This window comes from Apostichopus japonicus, chromosome 17 (genome assembly GCF_037975245.1).
Source record: "Apostichopus japonicus isolate 1M-3 chromosome 17, ASM3797524v1, whole genome shotgun sequence".
NCBI lineage: Eukaryota > Metazoa > Echinodermata > Holothuroidea > Aspidochirotida > Stichopodidae > Apostichopus > Apostichopus japonicus.
The window spans coordinates 21,831,809-21,841,125 of NC_092577.1; the positions used below are offsets into that span (position 1 = coordinate 21,831,809).

Sequence of the window (9,317 nt, forward strand, 5' to 3'; positions counted from 1 at the left end):
TTGTGATCACAAAAGTGTTGGCTATTAGTGTTGGTTACTTTATGGTTGGTTACTTTACATGTGGGACCACAATTACTTGGACTATTTCAGCCCAATCTTGCTATGATAATATTATGTGTATTGTCATATACCCCTACGCAAGGAACAACAGTGCTCTTGGGCTCTTGTTTAAGGAATTACCTGAAATGTTCACAAGTTAAAAAAAATATCCACGTTTTAACATTTTGGTAATAAAATACAGAACTAACATCACTCTACTGGTCCATAATGGCGGTGAGGTGGCTGACCGGTTAAGTGCCTGGTCTGCCATTGACGAGGTCCCTGGTTCAAACATCGGTGTCAACATCTGGTACCAATTTCTACGGAAGCGTAGAAGGGACATTGCATTGACGAGTTACCAACTTGACAAAACGACAATCTGTAAATTGACGAGTTGACGAGATGGTAACGTGACAAAATTCATAAAATTGACGTTTTGACGAGATGAGCAGCTGGTCAATGCAACATTTTTTTGCAAATTGACGAGTTGCACACTTACTACCATCTCGACAAGATGACGAAATTCAGAAAATTGACGTTTTGACGAGATAACGGATCTCGTCATTGCATCAATTTTCTGAATTTTGTCATCTTTTCGAGATGGTAGTAAGTGTGCAACTCGTCAATTTGCCGAAAATAGATGCATTGACGATATCCGTTATCTCGTAAATTTTCTGAATTGTCATCTTGTCGAGATGCTAATAAGTGTGCAACTCGTCAATTTGCATAACATGTATGCATTGACGAGATCCGTTATCTCGTCAACTTTCTCAATTTGAGGTCAAATTACTAGACATTGTTGGATCAACATGAATTTCGGTACCTTTAGCCAACATTTCGTGCTGCAAAATGGGGAGGTCATTTTACTAGACATTTATTCATGCTTGAATAGAATCCTCAAATTTGATTGGTCTTATCGTGAGGTTATCTAACGAATAATCAACGCTCTGTGTTTAATGCTATCACTGGATGCACTCTGGCTTCGCTTCTATTAAACCCAGAGCGTTGATTATTCTATATATAACCTCACTCTAGACAGTGAAATAAACCCTAATTGTTAGATCAATATGCATTTTCAACATATTAAAATGTACAGAAATGACATAGTCGTAATTGTTTGTTTTATAGGCTCGTTTTATTTCAACACTATTCTAGAAATGGCTGATAGAACTATAAGCATAAAACTAAAGATTAAGAAATGATGTAAAAGGAATATAAAAAGAAACTTAAAACAATAACAATGTCATAGTCTGTATAAAGACTAAATGGCAGGAATGTGTTGGATATTACATATCTGCAAGGTGATATAAATGTTTTAGTTGAAATATAGGTAACTTTTGGAGCACACATGATAAATAAGTTCTATTTTTGGGGGAAAGAATCGGTTGAGAAGACTGGGGAAGTATAAAATGATATGTTGTGAAGGTAAAAGCCCCCCTCCGGTTTGTTCTCTCTGCATAAATATCATGCACAACCGCCACTGATTGTGGACCTGTCCACCAAATATGAAGTTTGACCACAGCTGTGCTTCATGTGGAAATATTAATTGTAACCTCTCTTATTACTGGATTACTACAACAATAAATAAACAAGGTTAGACTACTTCCTGAGACTGCCCAAGATAATGACCAGAAATCTGTAAACACCGCATTTTTGAATGGTGGTGTTCACAAACAGAATGAGGTCACTACTGACGTTGTCCAGTAGGCTTCTTATCGAACCGTATGTACAAAGTTTCATTGTTGTACACTTGCATAAGATACTCATTTTGGCGAAAAAAATACCATTTATCTAGATTTACTGAATTGTTACGTGGCATGTTCAACAGAAGTCAAGAATACAGGTTTTGTAGAACCTGTATTCATACCTACAGGAGGACATCCTTACACACAATCATGATTGCATAGATTCTTTGAGCCTCTGGCAAGGAATATAAAATAATTTATTTTGAAATAGATAGTTTGATAAGACTGGAATAATGATATGTAGTGAATAACTGCAATTAAAAACTTTGTACATGAATATGTTTCACTTTGTATTTACACAGCTGTCTTTTGCATATAGTTTCAAAATGAAGAAGAGTATTACATGTTATGGAAAACCGTGTCTAATGGAACAGTAATAGTTTGTAAAAACGAATGTTTAATCTGATTATACAGATGACCAAATAACAGGGGCTACTTTTGTAAAAAACATATAACGTCTGGTCAAGAGCAAAATTGCACTATGTTCCGCCCCTTCAGAATTTTCATGAGGTGAAATTTCGTACCACACAAACGTACCAAACCAGCTACCAATGCCATCAAAACAAGTTTGATCAAAATCGGACATGCAGTTGCCGAGATATTGACATTTTAGAGAATTCGCTCTAAGCCCTGCCCACTCATAAATATTCATGATATTGGAACCAAAATAAATATAGATCGTCTACTAATGATGGGCAACTTCTGTACCAAGTATGACCTCAGTCCACTTTTGGAGTGCCGAGAAAACCTACTTACAAGCTTTGTGTCACACACACACACGTCACATACCCATACATGCACACACAAATGCACTCATGATTGCATAGATTCCTACGGCTCGAGCCCCTGATTGTCAGTTTCTTATTTTGACTTGCTAACTATACACCTGTAGCAAGAGGGTAAAATGTTTATCTTTGACTTTATTTTCTATTGTCAATTGACATTGAAGCGGAGTCATGTTAATAAGGTCATGTTAATAAGGTCAAAGCCAGTGACTTCGAGAAGACTGGGATTATACAGATGACCAAATAACGGTCAATCAGAGGCCAATTTTGTCCAGAAATAACCTCTAGTCATCAGTTTGTTATTTGGACTTTCAACTATACTGCTGTAGTAACAGGATACTCGAACTGAATCTTCTTGACCTTATCTCTTTCTACTGTCAATTGACATTGAAGCGGGAGTCATGTCAATAAGGTCAAGGCCAGTGACTTCGAGCAGACTGGAAGGTAGGTCGAAGGTGTTCCCGCACTCTGTGATGATGGAGATATTGTCTAGTCTGAAATTTGAGAAGAATAAAGGGAAATAAACTAGGGCAGATGAATTTGTTTCCTTGGTACCGGAAAACACTCAAGCTAATGTGTCTCCTTCTAAGGACAGGGAGAAGGTTGTCGGACACAGTTCGTAAGGTACACTTGCATGTTTACTGATAATCATCGATGAGCAAAAGGCGACAGTGGCATGTTTGGAGAAGTTTCAAGCTGAAATTCAAATGAAGTTTTACTGTCCCCTGGTCAGAGCAGATATAATGTCAACCAGGGTACATTTTTAGTTGAGGGAGATCAGCTTAAGAAATCATCATGTCTCTCCTTCTGTTATTCTGTTCCTTTTTCTTTTGTTTTTTTGTTCGTAACAAACGTCCATAACTCAAAAAGTATTGAATGGAATTGGATCAAACTTGATACATATATATGTTAGGTATGTGTCATAGATCAAAACTCTTTGGGCCCTATAAGTGTTTAGGCCCTGGCCTTTTTGGGGCCCAAACTAGACATTGCTGGATGAACATGAATGAAACTTGGTACATGTAGTCCACATTTCGTGCTGAAAATTCCGAGGGTCACCAGGGGTCATTTGAGGTCAAATTACCAGACATTGTTGGATCAACATGAAACTTAGTACATTGTGCTAAAAATTTGCAGGTCAATGTTTTGGTCACCACAAGCAAATTACTAGACATTGTTGAATCAACATGAAACTTGGTATGAACATGTAACTTTGTACATATAGTCAACCTTTGGTGGCAACTATTTGGAAGGTAATTTGGAGGCCATCAATTAAGAGTGTTATTGAAAATCTAGGGACATGGCTCTGGCCACAAAAGGCCCTTAGTTGACCTTTGATCTTAAATTCATGAACAACCTGAAATTAACACTTCCACAGTAGTATCGTGACAAATCCTCAACATTGTACCATGAAATCTGTAGGTATGAGCTAAAAATGATATGTATGTATCTTGGTTCACAGTTTCATTTAATGCTTGAATTTGAGTGAATTTGAGGTCACCAGATTGAGAACAAATCACAGAATATTGTTGAACATTGTAGTGATTGTTTTACAGAAAGTGAAAACAAAGGTAAAGGAAGGCTGTTCTTTTCTTCCAAAACTTTCAATTTGCTGTTAACCTACCTACAACTGAACCATATATGATTTTAACTTGAATAGTAGGGTGGTGATTGGTGAGGATGTACATTTTCTTGTAAGGAAGGACACTAATGCTCATGTGTGATGATGAAATTATCTATGTCAATTGAACTTACTCTTCGTTGTCTATGCCAATGATGGTGTAGGTTGCTTCGGCTGAAACTTGTTTTCCTGTTATCTGTAAAGAAATTGGAAAATAGTTGTCATGATCATTTTTGTTCATGTGTTTATGGTTTACTGGTTTTGATTGTTGAGTTAGCTTTATAATTTGTTGTATTATATTATAGACAGGAGCTGAAAGGCACAATTGAATTTTGGTACTGAAATTTTTTGGGTCATTCGACTTGGTTTGGAATGCAGTGTTGAGGGTTGTGCACAACAGAGAGGGCAGAATATTAGTACTATAAGAGCATGCAGTAAAACTTTCCCAAGCTTGTAAATGAAGATAAGATATGATCATAACACTTATTCTTATGGCTCATTAGGTTTTTTAATTATCATTTACAGATTCTCAGGAGTACAGATTACAAAGACTAAATAAGTCTCTTTCATTAAACTCATATACTACAAATGGGTGTAAACAAGTTAATGTGAGAAAATGTAGTTTCTCAGCACACTGAAATCCCTACAATACTTTAAAAAACTTCTTTTGGAAAAAATCATTGAAAAAATAGTATTTTTCAACAAACTTCAGCATCACTTTGCAATGATGTGGAAATAGTTATTAGTATGTACATCACATGGGAGTCTATATATTTTGAACGAAAAAGTTACAAATTAACCCAAAATGTGTGGGACGGCCATTTAAAGAATTAAACGAGGGCCTCCTAATTTTTTTTTCACTTGGTCTAAACAGAGACAATACAAACTGTAATAAACATCTTTCAAATATTGGCATTTTTTCCCTCTATCCCAGGAACTTTTTCATAGATATGTTGAAAATTATTGTAAGTCCGAGGGGAGCAGGCAGAGTGGCTACGATGGCCCCAGTTACACGTACTTAATTCTGCCTATCCTTTTATACAGAAAAATAATGAAAAATACTGAGGGTCTCAGGCAGAGTGCCTAAGATGGCTTAAATTCCATCCTTTTCATTGCGGCCTATTTTTTATAGACAAATGTTAAAGAAAACTTTAAGTCGGAGGGGAGTAAGGATAGTGGCTACGATGGCTTGGTTTTCATTTCTGCCTATCCTTTTGCATTCTATTAAAGACCGAGGGAAGTAGAAAGTGTGGCTACCATGGCTCTGATTGCATCGGTCTCATTTGTGCCTATATTTTAATAAAGAAAAATGTCAGGGGAGTAGAAAGAGTGGCTAGATGGCTCCAATTGCAGCGTTCTCATTTCTGCCTATCTTTTGATACAGAAATGTTTAAAAAAAAATTAAATCTGAATGTGTAGGAAGAGTGGCTAGGGTGGGTCCAGTTGCATCTTTCTCATTTGTGTGTATCATTTTGTACAGGGAACAGTAGAAAATAATTCCGAGTCAGAGGGAAGTAGGGATAGTGGCTACGATTGCATCGTTATCAAGAACGTAGCCATTTAAGAATGTAGCCACCTAGGCCTACAGGGTGCAGGTAAATTGTCGCGAGGTACTAATGCAACTAGGCCTGGCTGAAGCCTTTATTACATATATTTGAACTGGTAGGTATTTATTTTTCTCATGCTGAAATATTACGGAAATGAAGGTGTTCAGACTATGCATTGTTCCTAACTTCGCATTACTCTTACTGTAATATATTACTTACGAGTACAACTAGCCTAACCTAGTAGTATTACCAAATGGACCCTTCATAGTTGAGAAACAGAATATGAGAGGATTATCAACCATTCAACTGAAGACCCGTGTGAAACAAAGTTCACCCTTGATCAGAGCAGATATCAATTGTGAAAGTTTCGGAAATTCCGGTAATTTTTTTAGGGAAAATTTGGTATTTTCTGTACAGGAAAATATTGGCTCAGCCTAGCCTATGCTGACAACGTCGGAGTATAATTCGAATGGCCAACTAAAATGGCGGCCAAAAGTTGAAAGGCATTAAATATTTCAAATAGACTGGTCTTATTCTTACCTTCAAGTCATAATATATTCATTTTATTTAACGAAAATTGTGGTTGATTGGTAAAAGTGTTGAGTTTTGCGAGGTTCCATTGAAGTTAACACAATGTTCCAATACCTGACGGCAATATTTCTCAAAGGTCACTTTTTGTGGGAAGATCGTAAAATGTTGTCACCTGACATTGAATTTATTGATGATTTTTATTACATATTAGAAAACTGGTAGGTTTTAATTTTCCCTTTCTGTAATATTACGAACATGAGGGTGTCCGATCTTAGCAGAGTTCCTAACTTCGCAATGCTGTATATAGACCTAGGCTAGTAATAATAGACTAGTACAAATCAGCCTTAACTTAGACCTACGCTAGGTCCACTGTTCTAACGGAGTAACGTTAGATCGAACAGAGTGGCGTACCAAAATTCATATACATTTAAATATTATCATTAAATACTTACTAAATAAATAGACTTACCGCTTTCTTCTACTGACGAGTTGGATTTGGTAAATATGGAACGCAAATACCAATATTCTGCTGCACTGGATCTATCTCATTGTTGAGAGTTGAGTTTGGTGTGCTTTTTACGTGACCTGCAATGCGAGATACAGGTCCATTTATTTTTACCCCAAACATCGAGCATATCGACAAGCGCTCGTCCAATCACAATAGGAATCATAAATTTAAAGGTACCGGTCACGATGACAAATAATAACACTGTGTTCACCGATGTAATTGAGCAAATGGTTACGTGTACATCGCAATACCTTACCATGCGCTGTATAATAAATCACCAAAAAAATTACGGAAAACGTACCTAAAGTATGTTTTCTCGTCATTTTAAAATGATATCAATAAGTAACATTTAAGTGTCATCTTGTGATGTACACTACGATGAAATTTCACATCAAAGAGACATTAGGGTAAAAACTAGTAGGCATTTAAAGAGCCCTCAGAATGAAAACGATTGGTGTGAGATAATCTCCATATATGTAATATATGGAGATAAAAATGGGGAAAAAATTTGGATTGGCCGTAACTCAATACGTCTTACTTTTTCCGCTCAGACAGACGAATCCGAATCCTGATTGGTGCAAAAATCGTGATTGTGGAAAAATCGTGAATCGGTGAGCGATTTTCTATCCGATAAGGGCAGACCTGAATACTGCACCTAATTGTCAGAATCCTTCACCATGTACACGCAATTAGGCTATGCCTCTTTAGTGTTACCTTAAATTCTGGAGTGGGGGTAATTTCCTGCAGACGGCAACATGCCAATTGCCTATTTGTCGTTTTTCATTCCTTGTCAGAGGCAAAGGGAATCTATGCGATTGCGCGGGCATATGTGTGTGTATGTAGGTGTGTTTGTTGGTAGGTACGTTGGCCATATGGAGTAGATGATATACTGCACCGTGGCTTTGAACGCACCCGTAAGACGGGTGAAATGTTAACGTAGGCCTCGTTTTCCGGTTGAGTGTTACATGGAGGTATATACTGCATCATGGCTTTGAACTTTTGACACGCTTACATCAAGACACATGATATTGTCTTAGAATAATGACACATTGAAGTAAATATATTTAAAGGAATCACTACTACGATCATATCAACTTTCCTCCACGTATTTTTTCCCCTCAAAATAGCACAGATACAAATAATACAGCAACAGACAGACTGTCGGGTCTACCCCAATATTAAAGCTCTCATGTAGTGCGTTTACCGGTTCAGTGTTATATGGAGGTATATACTGCATCGTGGCTTTGAAAGCACCCGTTAGACGGGTCAAATGTTAACGCAGTAATTAAGGGGAACCACTACTAAAATCATATGAACATGAGAAGTGATTTTTACGTGACCCGCTCTGCGGGAATCTAAACGCCACGGCCAAACCGCACGCGAGATGCTTTTCCCAACGCAAAGGCAATCGTTTGCATACCTCGCCTCTCATTGGCTGGGTCTTGCACTTTTGATGCTGAACTGGTCACTGGTGACCCGCCATGCCAATCGAAACTCAAATCAAGCGAGCCAAAAAAGTACATAGGGCCTATAGCGACCTACTTTTTGAATTTCAGTCATTGTCTGTTTTTACTAAATATCTCATTTGTCATTACTCTCGGGGCAAATGGACATAAGCGATTAACCCCTGACCCCGGGTTTTGTGACTCAACCGTTCGGAACGAGTCTTTTGTTCACTTCAGTTCAGAGTGCGGACGTGTTTTCGGCTGCTCTCCACTTTTCGTTGACCACACCTTTTTGTGTTTTTACGTTGGCCTTTCATTAGTTTGCAGTTTGTGTTAGTGTAGTTTGTGTGTTTTGAGTTTGCTTCGTTTTGGTTTTTGTATAGGTGCGTGCCTTTGCCACGCCCCTAGCTGTCATGGCGGCTCGCCGTGACAGCAACATCGTATTGTTGAGTTTTTCGGGGGAGGCTAAGGTCGTCCCCGGACAATTTTTTTTTCAGTTTTGCGTTCTGTTGGTTTAAAAGTCCCTGGAGAGGTTGACGCGCTTTAGCGTAAACCTCTCCGGGGTATGAATTGTTTTCATGTTCGTTTTACCTCGGACGCTGCCCGCGTCCGAGGCGTCCATGTGTTGGAGGGAGTCGAGGGACTGAAGGTCACACCGTACGAAAGTTCGGTGTGGGTGACAGTCCTCCATCTCCCTCTGGACATGTCTGAACAGACTGTTGTGCGGACACTGGGGCGTTTTGGGAAAGTAACCGGCTACGAGGAGCCGGAATTCCTTGAATGTAAGGATGTAAAGACCGGGACCAGACGAGTTAGATTACAACTCAAGTCCGATATCCCCTCTTTCTTGTGGGCTAATGGGCACAGGGCCCACGTTGCATACCCGGGCCAGCCTCGCACTTGTTGGAGGTGTGGGCTGGAAGGGCATGAGGCCAGGTTGTGCCCGAACAAGCGGTGTAGCCGCTGTTTACAGGTTGGGCATACCCTGGCCGAGTGTAGAGGGGATATCGTATGTAACTCGTGTGGGAAAACGGGCCATCTCGCTCGTTTATGCCCGGACCGCTCATACGTCGCGAGAGAGTGGCTACGGGCGTGG

General features: G+C 38.9%; 1 long non-coding RNA gene across 1 annotated transcript; it reads right to left on the reverse strand.

The window, feature by feature from the left end:
- Positions 1-861: 861 nt before the first annotated feature.
- Positions 862-6,881, reverse strand: LOC139984804 (uncharacterized). Its single transcript, XR_011799199.1, has 3 exons — positions 6,738-6,881; positions 4,325-4,386; positions 862-3,063 (listed from the first exon to the last, which is right to left on the reverse strand). It is a non-coding gene; the product is annotated as an uncharacterized lncRNA (long non-coding RNA).
- Positions 6,882-9,317: the final 2,436 nt, after the last annotated feature.